Here is a 12,961-nt window from a genome sequence, read left to right as displayed (position 1 = left end):
GGGCTTTTTTTTCCTCAAACGCTGGGAGCTAGGGCAGGCGGGGTGGCCATTGCCAGGCTGGGAGAGAGGTCGGGGATGGGCCTGGCATGGCTGATTCAGAAATTCGGCAGCAGCTAATCAGATTCGGCCAAATCAAATCAGGACAGTGATTGAAATCACCGAATCGAATTACTGTCCCCCCAGCTGGCTGAATCCAAAGCAAGTACTAGCTGCTTCACACAGGCCTAATATGGAGGAGACTAGAAAAGGTACCCCAAAAGTAGGCTGTCCCACCTTACCTTACCCAACTAGATGACTGCTTCCAGGGGAATCACCCAACTTGTGGTTGAAACACAAAAATGTCCTAAATACCCTGGAATGTATGAACTCTATTGGACAACCTAAATAGTGACAGACCTGAATATAGAATAGCTATTTTCACCAAAGAATTCTTGCAGTACAGCACTGATATCACAGCTCTCAGCAAGACCAGATGTACAGACAAAGATCATCTGAGGGAAGAAGGGAGTGGCTATACATTTTTCTGGAAAGGGAAACCTGTAAGTGACAGGTGAATACATGGTGTTGACTTCACCATTAAGAACCAGATTGTCAGCCAAAGGACCAAATTCCCCATTGGCATTAATGAGCGCCTCATGACTCTCTGCATCCAGCTGACCAAGAATTCACTTGCTATCATAATCAGTGCATATGCCCCACCACTCGATGCTAAGGAAGAACAGAAAAAACAGTTTTATGATGACCTTGATGAAACCCTGACTTTCATCCTGAAATAGGATAAGATCAACCTCCTTGGAGATTTCAATGAGAGAGTTCACCAGGACTTTACCATGTGGAGGGGCACCATTGGGAAGGAGGGCCAATTCCAGTGGCATGCTTTTACTCAGTAAGCATGTCCTTGTCATTACTAACACTATCTTCAGACAATGTGACAAGCACAAAACAACATGGCAACACCTTCACTTGAAACAATGACACCTACTTGACTACATCATCATAAGAGTGTGTGATCTAAAAGACGTTCATATCACACATGTTATGAGAGGAGCTGATGACTGTTGAACCGAACATCAGTTAGTGAGATCAATCATGTCCATCAAGGTTGTATTGAAACATCAAAAGCCACCCAAATCAGTCCAAAAACAATACAAAATCAGTACAAAATACCTTCAGATCCTTAGACATTGTGAAGCCCTCCAAACAGATCAGGGCAAGAAACTCATCAATCTTAGAGCTTGAAAATTATAACACTTGTGTTGAGAAAGATTGGCAAGCTCTAACAGAGACCATCTATGAGGTTTGCACAGAATCAGTTGGCTTTATCACCTGATGCCATCAGGACGGGTTTGATGAAAAGAATGCTGAGATCAAAGCCCTTATCAATCAGAAAAAAAAGCTTTCTGTGACTGGCAAAACCATCCTATGTCCAGTCAAAAGCAGAGAACTTTTTGATGGATTAAAGCTGAATCCCAGAGGAAGATTCAGGATACCAAAAATAAATGGTGGGAAGAGAAGGCAAAGAAATCCAACAATTTGTTGACAATCATGATGTGTGAAGCTTCTTTGGTGAAATCAAAGCTGTGTACAGACCAAGCTCTTGTGGACTCACTCCGCTTAGATTTGAAGATGGCATTACACTCGTCAAAGACAATGAGTCCTTCAAAAACTTCTGGAAGAACAATACCAAAAGCTCCTGAACTGAGAATTAACAGTGACTGATAAAACTATCAAATCCATCCCACAGCATCCAGTAGGGAAACATTCACCAATCTACCAACTTCTAAAGAAGTCCATCAGGCAATAAGACAGATGAAGAAAAACAAAACACCTGGCCCTGATGGCATACCAGCTGAGGTCTTCAAAGTTGGTGGCAAAATTATGACCAACAATCTCCACATGCTGTTTCTCCAAATCTGAAACACTGAGAAAATTCCCACTGACCTTAAGAATGCCAATATTGACATCTTTCCTAAAAAGAGAGATTAGTCTGACTGTGGAAACTATCAAGATATTGACCTCTTCTCCATTGCTGGGAAGATTCTCGCTCAAATTCTGCTGAAGCGACTGCTCTCTCTTGCCAAGGAAATTCTTCCTAAGTCTCAGTGCAGCTTCAGACCATCAAGAGACACCATGAACATGATTTTTGCAGCCCAGCAGATGCAGAAGAAATGCCAAGAACAACACCAGGAACGGTACATGGCCTTTATTGATTTGACTAAAGCCTTCAACTCTGTTAACTGTGAGGCTATATGGAAGATCTTATTGAAGTTGAGTTACCCAGGGAAATTTAGCACCATCCTAAGACTCCTTCATGGACAGATGACTGCTGCCTTCATCTTAAGCAGTGGCTCTGCTATGGAACCCTTTGCCATTTGAACTAACGGGATGCATGATTGCACCAATTTTGTTTTCCACCTTTCTTTCAGTCATCAAGATGCTCATCCATGACTGTCTTCCACATAGCATTGATATCAAGTACAGGATGGATGGGAACCTTTTCAACCTCTCCCACCTCCATGCCAAAACCAAAGTTACTTCAGCCTCAATTGTGGAAATGCAGTATGCCGATGATTGTGCTGTCACCGCACATATGGAGGAGGACCTACAAAATGGCACTTAACTGCTTCTCTCAAGTATACCAGTGCTTAGGGCCGACTCTCAACAGCATAAAAACAAAGGTGCTTCACCAGCCCAATCAACTCCCCTGGGATAGATCCTCATTGATGGACAGGACCTTCGCATACCTCAGCAGCCATCTCTCAAAGAAGGCCAGCATCAAGGAGATACAGTATAGGAGCCAAAGTGCCAGCTCTGCCTTCAGAAGTCTGAATCATCATGGCAATGTGGGGATGCAGTCAGGAAGGACAACCACGCATCCACAGATGCACCTCAAGCAGGTCCAAGGAGGTGATACTTCCCTTCTATGCAACACTGGTCAGGCTGCAGCTGGAGTACTGCATTCAGTTCTGGGCACCGCACTTCAGGAGGGATGTGGACAACATAAAGAGGGTCCAGAGAAGGGGCACTCGCATGATCGGGGGCAGCAGGGAAGGCCCTATGAGGAAAGGCTCAGGGATCTGAACCTGTTCAGCCTCCACAAGAGAAGGCTGAGGGGGGATCTAGTGGCCTGTTACAAACTAGTCAGAGGGGACCGGCAGGCATTGGGGGAGTCTCTGTTCCCCCGAGCACTACCAGGAGTGACTAGAAATAACGGTCACAAGCTGGCAGAGAGTAGATTCAGATTAGACATCAGGAGGTGCTACTTCATGGCTACTTCAGGGCGGCTAGGATCTGGAACCAACTTCCAAGCAAAATGGTGCTGGCTCCTACCCTGGGGGTCTTTAAGAGGAGGTTAGATGAACACCTTGCTGGGGTTGTTTGACCCCAGTACTCTTTCCTGCCATGGCAGGGGGTCAGACTTGATGATCTGCTCAGGTCCCTTCTGACTCTACCAACTATGGAACTATGAAACTATGTGTTCAATGGTCACAACATCAGGGCTTAAATAAAGCTCTTACTATATAAGGCTGCAGTAATCCCAACTCTTCTCTACAGCTGTGACACTGGGGTGACCTACAGAGACCACCCAAAAAAGCCTGAAACACCATCATCAGCACTACCTCTGGAAGGTCATTAGCATAAAGTGGAAGGATCATTACACAAATGCCAATATCCTCACTGATGCTAATACCACCAGTATGGAAGCATTGATTATTCAACATCAGTTTCAGTGATTAGGGTGTTGTGTGCGCATGCCTGATGTAAAACGACTGTTTTACCCCCAATTTAGCCAAGGACAAAGGACATATGGGGGAACAAAGGAAACACTTCAAGGACAGACTCAAGATGAACATTAAGAAGCATAGAAGTGACACCACAAATTGGGAAAAGGACTAGTCCAGGATGTGGAAGCACTTTGTGAGAGAAGGTGTATCTTACTTTGAGGAAAATCATCTTGCACTAGAGGCAGAAAAATGACAGAAATGGAAGGAAAGGAAACAAGGCCAAGAAACCCATGGTCCAACCCTCCCTTTAACCACCACTTGTTGCATTTGCCAGAGAAGCTGTGGCTCTAGGATCTGCGTTCTTAGCCATCAATGGACTCATTTACAACCCTTCACTTGAACCGTGGGAGTGATCATCCTTGTCCATGAGGGACTGCCTCCACCGGATCTTCTTCAGCGTAGTCTCCAGTTCTTTTTCATCTTCATTTACTGGTAGTTTTAGTGCACATCATTCTGAGATGCAGGCATATAAGAACTTTGTGAAAGGCTGTGACCCTTTCATAAGATAAAATGCATCCCCAACTAGTACAAATCCGTGTGCTTGTTACATCATACTTGCATCTTCTTTAAATGCTGCATTGACCTTTTACTCACTGTTTGTATATGTATGAATTTCATCCACAAAACAAAGGAAATGCAAAATTCTCCACTCCCCTAATTTATTTTGTAATCAAAACTGAATTTTAAATGCTTCAAGAAATCCATTCAAAGCAATGCATTCCTGGTAAGCTTGCTGAATGGCAAAGCCATTCACACCTGTAGCCCTGCATCTCTCTGAATGCCAACAGCTTGCAAAATTTACGTAAGAAGAAAAGCTCTTGCTTGGTGCAGAAGTATCAGACCTGTTGGGCCCTGTAGCCTGGATCCAGACCATGCGGCTTCTCACCAGCCAGATCTGGACCAGAGGGCTTCCCATGAGCTGGATGGCCTGTGTGAGTAGCAGTGTTAAAGCCCATGGCTGCCACAGCCATTGTTTTGGCATGGCTCCAGAACTCAGGGATTTAACATTGATGCCACTCACTCCCCCACTTTTCTTGTACCACTGAACTTAGGTCACCAGACAGGGATGATAAAACCCTGATTTTGGGGGTGGAGAGGTCTGGGTTGGAGGGAGGTGAGCAGCATTAATTCCCTGCGTTCTGTAGCTGGACTGTGCCCTGTGACCCTGCATTTCCAGGACACCCATTATAGTTGGGACTGGCCTCTGAAATCCAGGACTGTCCCAGCTGAAATGAGACATATGGTCACCATACTGAAACACCAAGAATGCTTTCAAAAGTGCCATAAGGAAAAGTAGAGGAGATGAGGGCACTGCCAATGTCCTGGCAGTTCAATGACAAGAAAATAGTATAGTTGATAATATATGCTCAGAAGTTCTTAGCAAAAGGACCATGCCCTATGCTACTGAGGAAGGCAAAACTTTCACAGCTGATCTAGAGGAAAAATATTTCTTGACTCCAAGTTTGGCTTATTCCTTTGCCATTTTAGCAAAGCCAATTATAGTAATTAGAGTGTGGGCTCAGTTATGGAGGGTACTTTCATGGAAGGGACTGTTGCCTTCACAGCTAGCCTCTGTATAATATTTGCATTTCCATAATAAGAAGCAAAATTCATTATTTTATTATTAATCCCAGTTATGAAAGGAAGATTTAACTTGATAGAAATTAAGTTAACTTTTACAGTTTTTTTACTCTAATTATCAAGAACAATTGGGATGCATGACACTTTTACAGACATGTGTACATGATTGGAAAATATATTAAATGGTTTCAAGATTGCTTAGCACAAAGCATTTCACTTAACATTCATCCCAGAAGACAATAGTCTGGAAGACACTGTAGGTAAGGTTGATCAGGAATTTTCTGATAGAACATTTTTTGGTAGGAAACAAACCCATGTTGAACCCAAAATGTTTGATTTGAAATATTATGTGTTTGATGAATTTTCCTGGAATCTGAGGAAATCCTTCCTGGATTCCTGGCAGATCTTCCCCAGGTCCAGGGAACTTGGATGCTCATTATCCGGCCCTGCAGGAATAATTTTGATATGGCTGTCCCAGAGCTGCAGACCCTGGAGTTTCCAGCTCTGTGGTACTGTGTGACTGGCCTACCAAGATCCACTGGGAACCCCCGGAGTTCCTGATGTGTGGACCCTGGGGCACTTCCCTGGCAGGTCTGCCCCAGGACACAAACATGGTAATCCTGGGATCCCCAGCTCTCAGGAAGTCCCTTGGCAGATCTGTCCTAGAGACATGAACCTTGCACAGCTCTACAGCAGTCAGCCCAAATGATCTGCCCCAGGGCCATGGACCCTAAAAGTATCTGGTCTCCTGCCTTGTAGTATCCCTTCTGTCAGGATTACAGCTCTAGGACAGACCTTTCAGATAGCCCAGCCCAGGGCTGTGTTCTTGACACTGCAGAGTCTACAACTTTGGGGCAGACAGACATTCCAGAGGCCCTTGGAGCTGGGAACCTGAGAACCTGTTTTTGCTCTGAATTGACTCAAAATCCTAGTTTAAAAAAAAATGAAATTCTCCATGAACTAAAACTCTACTTTTAATCCAGTTCTAGTTGTACAGGTATTTAGTGAATCTTGAAACACTACCATACACCAAAATATAACATGTATCTAGGATGACCTACCTGTAAGGTAAAACTACACAACTAGGAAAAAGGAGATGCTAGTTGGATTCAAACTACATCCAAATATCATCACGGTCCATTTTTATAGTACCATACATTTCAAGTAATCATAGCCCCCGTATTACTGGGGTTATCGCAGTTATCAGTGAGCATCACAGAAATTTTTTTATTGAGGTCATAAATAAATAGAGAGAGTAGAGAGTAGTGGTGGATGGGTTGTACTCAAACTGGCGAGCTGTGAGCAGTGGGGTACCCCAGGGCTTGGTCCTCAGGCCTGCACTGTTTAACATCTTCATCAGCGACTTGGATGAGGGGGTGGAAAGCACACTGTCCAAGTTTGCTGATGACACTAAGATGTAGGGCGAGTTGGACACACTTAAAGGGAGAGAGAAGCTGCAAATAAATTTAGACAGACTACTAAAGTGGGCAGATGAGAATAGGATGGTGTTCAGCATAGACAAATGCAGGGTGCTGCGCCTTGGGAGAAAGAATCCACAGAATACATACAGGCTGGGCAGTTCCCCTCTTGAAAGCACAGAGAAGGAAAGGGATCTTAGAGTCATTATTGACTCCAAGATGAACATGAGTCGCCAATGCCAGACCGCAGCCAGCAAGGCCAGCAATACCTTGTCATGCATCCAAAGGTGAATCTCAAGCCGGTCCAGAGAGGTGATACTCCCACTCTATGCAACTTTGATCAGGCCACAGTTGGAGTACTGCATCCAGTGCTGGGTGCCACACTTCAAAAGGGATGTGGTCAGCCTGGAGAGGGTTCAGGGGAGGGCCACCTGCTTGGACAGCAGGACAGGCCCTACGAGGAGAGACTGAGGGACCTGAACCTGTTCAGCCTCAGCAAGAGGAGGCTGAGGGGGGACCTAGTGGCTGCCTACGAACTTATCAGGGGAGATCAACAGCAAATAGGTAGAGCCCTTTTCTCCCCAGCACCACTTGGGGTGACAAGGGAAAATGGTAATAAGCTGATGGAGAATAGGGTTAGCGATCAGAAGGCAATATTTTACAGTTAGGGTGGCCAAAATCTGGAACCAACTTCCCAGGGATGTGGTCCTAGGTCCTACCTTGGGCAAATTCAAGAGGAGGTTGGATGATCACCTGTCTGGGGTCTTGTGAACCCAGCATTCATTCCTGCCTGTGGCAGGGGGTCAGGCTAGATGATCTGTTCAGGTCCCTCCTGACCCTAGCTACTATGAACTATGAAACTATAAAACTATAAATAATATAATTGAACCCTTTTGAATCACATTTATGCAATCACCAAAGATCACATAAATCATACAGTGAACATTAAAATACTGTCTGCATTCTTGGCAACACAAGCATTGCTCTTTTTAATGTTTGAAAATCGATCATCAGAAAAAGATCTCTACGTTAATTATAAAATTATGTAATCACATAATTAGGCTATCCCAAAGATTATAGTGGCCCATGAAATCTGTTGCTTTTTTAGCTGCAGAGATCAGCTTTACATAGATTCATAGACATTAGGGGCTGGAAGGGACATCGCAAGATCATTGAGTCCAGCCCTCCTGCCATAGACAGGAAATCTTCTGAGGTCAAATGATTCCAATAAGATAAGCATCCAAATGCCAAGTAGAGCAGGAGGATGATGTCCCTGGTTTTGCTTGAGATGCACCAGTGGATGCATGCCAAAGTTTGGTTTGCTTTGCCTGCCACAGCATCACATTGGTGGCTCATGTTCATCTTGTGGTCAATCAAGACCCCCAAGGTCATGGTGCTAGTGTTCCTAGCACTGCCAAGCCTGTAAGTATGCTGCTGTTTTTTCCTCTCAAGGTGGAGCACCCTGTATTTCTCTGCATTAAATGCCATCAGGTTTTGGTCTGCCCACCCTGTGAGCCTGGCCAGGTGAACCTGTATCCCCAACTTGTTCTCTAGTGTGACTGCCTTCCCCCATAGTTTGGTGTCATCCACAAACTTTGCCAGTCCACATCTGATGCCCAAATCCTTAAGGAAAATATTGAAGAGTACTGGCTTAATCACCTCACACCATCTTGCTTTGCTCCCATCAACCAGTACTGTTTAGGTCCAACCTGAGAGCCAGTTCCCCAGCCATTGGACCATGAGATGGTCAAGGCTGCAGTTTTCCAGCTTAGCCATGAGGACATTATGGGAGATCAAGTCAAAGGACTTCTTGAAATCCAGATATATGACATCAATCTCATCTCCCTTGTCCAGGCAAAGCATCACCTGGTCATAGAAGGAGACGAGATAGGTCAGGGAAGACCTTCCAGCAACAAAGCCATGTCGGCTGTCACTCAAAAAGTTTCCTTCCATTAGCCTGCTACTGATGGAACCCTTGATCATTTTCTCCAGGATCTTTCCAGGGATGGATGTCAGACTGATTGGTCTGTAATTCCCTGGGTCTTCCTTTCTTCCTTTCTTGAAGATTGGGACCACACTGGCTCTTTTCCAATCCTCTGGTACCCCTCCCGAGCACCATGAGTTCTCAAATATTTCCACCATAGGGCATGCTATGACGTCTGCCAGCTCCTTCAGGACTATTGGATGCAGACTGCCCGGGCCTGCAGACTTGTGGATGTCATGTCTTTTGAGGTGTTCCTTCACTTGATCTACATCAGTTGTGGGCCTGTCTCCCACCCCATGCGTCCTTTGCATCCTATTTGACAGGGTGACCCTTTGGACGGGTGGAAGACCAAAGCAAAGTAATCGTTTAGGAGAGTCGCCTTTTCCTGAGTGTCAGTCATCAGCTACCTCATTTGATTTAGCAGGGGCCTAATGTTGCCCTTGACTTCTCACATATCTGAAGAAAGACTTTTTGTTGTCCTTGAGTCCCATAGCTATCCTGAGTTTAGTATTTGCCTTGGTTTTTCTGGTCCACTCTCTACAGGTGCAGCCTAGTGCTGTGTAGTCTTCCTTGATGATGACTCCCATTTTCCATCTGGCATAGGCTTCTCCTTTTAGCTTCAGGAGGTCCAAAAGTTCCCTATTGACCCAAGGCAGCACCCCAGCCCATTGACTACACTTCCTTCGGGATGGGATGGATTTTCCTTGTCCTTCAAGGATTACAATTTTAAGGAACAACCATTCCTCATGGGGTTCCCTTTCTACAGGGCCACAGTCTCTGAATGCCTGGTTGACCAGTATCCTGAGCTTTTGAAAGTTGGCTTTCCCAAAGTTGAGGATTTCTGTTTTACTGAGACACTTGCCTGCCCTGCATTGGACAGAGAAAGTGACCAGTTCATGGTCACTGTCACCAGGCTTCCCCTGGACCCTCAGAACATTCACCAGATCAATCCCTTTGGTGAGAACCAGATCCAGCAGTGCCTCTCCCCTAGTCGGCTTGTAGACCTCTCATGTTAGGTAGAGGTCATCAATGCATGTGAGGAAGCTTCACGACTGGTCAGATTTGGCCATGTGCTCTTCCCACGAGACATCAGATGCAATACTGCAATAGTGACTTGTTGAACAACTGGACCAATTTCCTATCTCACTTTGGTGTCATTTTGCAGTAGTTCTGCTGAAGTAGGTAATATTACTTCAGGTTTACACGAGATCAAAACTTTTCAGGGACACCATTTCAGATAAGTTTATTTAGTCCATGCTTTCTATTGGTGCATTCTTTTCCTAAGGTATAAGCTTCGAGGACTAGATTTTGTATCTTATTCTTCTTTGTGCAAGAGAGTAAGTCCCCTTCATCTCAACCCTCTCTTTCCCTCCCAACTATTTCTCTACTTGACTAAGTGAAGTCTGCTCTGATTCTGTCTCTATTCATAAGGGAGCAGCTAAGAATTCACACAATAATACCACCAATGAACAAGTGGGCAGGAAGAAGGTGGATGACAAGCTGGTCAAGTGCTGTGGGAAGGGTAAATTGCAGCCCAGAAGAGGGTGAAATATTTATTTATCCTGAGGAAGCAGGAAGAGTATTATGGCTTAGTCTAGCCCAGATGCAGCATGTATCATTTTCCTAACTGTAATTATCCAGAGAGGAAGCAGAAGATTGTTGAAGGACAAGTATTCAGTGGCATCATCTGTCAAATAGTTGCACCTTAGTGTGATCCATACGGTAGTAAAGTAGCATCTGGAGTTGAAAAATCTAGGGATAAATCTCCTCTGGCTTCTGCTTATGTGACAACATAGTGGGTAAAATTCTATGGTGCAGGCTGGTGACACGGTTTTGAAGGACGATGTGGAAGATGTGCACCTCATATAGTGCAAAGACCAACTACAATGTGCTTGAGACCTGTTTAGAAGCAGGGCAAGAATAGGCCCGTAAAGAGGCCAAAGCATTAACTTTTTAATAGTGTCCCAGGGAAACAGTCACCGGGAGACAAGAGACTCCTCTCATGGTAGGACAGGGACAGCCCACCCCTACAAGAAAAGCCCTGAAACCAGGGCAAACTTACTGACTTCAGGTCAGGGAGAGGAGGAAGAGCCATGCCAGCATGCAGTGTCCACACGGTTCATGAGCTGTTTTTATTTCCGGCTGGAGCTGGCACGGGTGAGTGACATCACCCTGGAATGCCACTTGGATGGGATAAAAAAAAGAAAGCATGCTGGGGAAAGCACTGCAAGGAATGGAGGATGGAGATGCTTCCCATGCCTGATGCAGGCAGCACCAGTGACCAACAAGGGACATGGAGGCAGACCCACTGGAAAGGTCCATGAGCGAAGAGAGGAACCTGGATGACGTTGGAGGACAGCTGGGACCGCCGGCACTGGGACAGTGAGTGAGGACAAGTTACAGCCCTATCCCCACCAGTTCTCTGTTAATTTCTTCTTCTTTTTTTTTTTTTTGTTGCCATTGGGGACTGCCTGAGCAGACCCCAAGGTGAGGGTCAGGTCTACGGCTGGCACTCTAAGGGAGGAATGGCTGGGAGACCCAACAGGCAGCTGGGCTAGAGCCCAAAGCCAGTGGAAGGCAGGGACAGCCCAAATGCCCCAAGCAGAAATAGCAATTGGGTGGAGTCAATGGCAGCCCAGCTGACAAAGAGAGCAGGGAAAATCATCAGCGGAGGACAGACCACACCAATGCTAACAGACCATCCTGAAGGCTGGCCCATATAGTCTCTTGTGAGACAGGATTCCCCTTTTCCTGAGGTCTGTCCCTCAGCAGAGACTGCCAGTGTTCAGTCTCTGAAGATACATGAGTTTGCAGTGAGGGGATATTTATGCCATGATGCAAAACCTCCTTTAGGAGCCTACAGTATTAAAAGGTGTCTTTAAAATAATCTCCATTATTTACTACCTTTCCTGTTTTTTTTCTAAATATAGATGTTCAAACTGGTGTTTGTAAGCATTTGTGAAAAGGTTGGAATGTCCATTACCTTTATTTATTAGATTTTTAAAAACTATATGTAAATGGTTTAGAAAAAAAACAGAATGGGTAACATTTACAAGGCAACTGGGAAAGCCTGATAAACGTTAGTAGGTTGGAGCATGCATTGTCAGAAATATATGATCCACCATTTGGTCAATAGTTAATGCTACTTAGCTTTTGAGATAGCACCTTTAAATCAATAGCGCCTTTGAATTTTTAATGTCCATATACCATTAGCCTGTTCTTGTGTCCCTTTTTAATGCTTATCAAAGCTATTGGCAATGACCTTGACATTTTTCTAGGTTTTTTTAATGGATCATGTTTCACTTGAATTAGCAAGCACAGGAAGAGCTTTTGGTTGATTTAAAATCCTTCTACATGTTACCATTTCAGGTGCACTTTATTGTTTAACCCAAAGGTTATTCTGTGGTTCCCTGTATAAAGCATGGATCCGATGGCTCTGGATAGTCCTGTTCTTACTGTATATGGTAAACAGGGGCAAATAACTGGAATTAGTAATTAGTTGTGTATTATGACTCCAATAAAATAGAAAATAATTTCAGGCTAGGATTTAAGATATTGTGCAATTGGACTACAATTAACAAGAGAACCCATCACCTGTCATCATTCCCCTTTTAAGTTAGCCTATCTGAAAAGAAATTTGGGGCATCTTTGGGGAGTTATGCTTTAGGTTTTCTTATTTCCCCAAATATTTTCAAGTTTTAGTAAATTTCATGAAATATGAAGATGGATACTTTTGTTTATAAAAATCATATAGCCAATAATATATAATTAAGTGAATTTGGTAAGTCATTGCCTCTTAAAGCATTTACTTGCCTGTAGATTAAATGCCAAGTAGAAGGACCTATGAGAAAAGAAAGTCAGAATCTCTGTATTTAAATTATGTGGCTAATAAAGAGCAAGGTTCCACAAATCAATTCGTACTTCAAGTTAAATGATCTTTGAACAGACATTCCTTTTACACAGAGCTGTTACAAAGGATTCCTTTCTTGCTAATGATATTTAGCTGGTATTCCTTCATTAACATAGCAGTCGCGCACAGTGCATTACTGCTTTAGGTAACTGCCTGTTTAGTTCTACTGGTATTAGATTGCATCCACTGAAACCATAAAGGCATTAAAAAGCATGTTTACTTTTCAGTGAGTCACAGAGAAGGCTTTAATTGGGTTGTTCTGTAGAAACAAATGTACTGTACT

The sequence above is a fragment of the Crocodylus porosus genome, unplaced genomic scaffold, assembly GCF_001723895.1.
Source record: "Crocodylus porosus isolate Cpor-Errol unplaced genomic scaffold, CroPor_comp1, whole genome shotgun sequence".
NCBI classification, from domain to species: domain Eukaryota; kingdom Metazoa; phylum Chordata; order Crocodylia; family Crocodylidae; genus Crocodylus; species Crocodylus porosus.
This window is presented reverse-complemented; position numbering follows the sequence as displayed.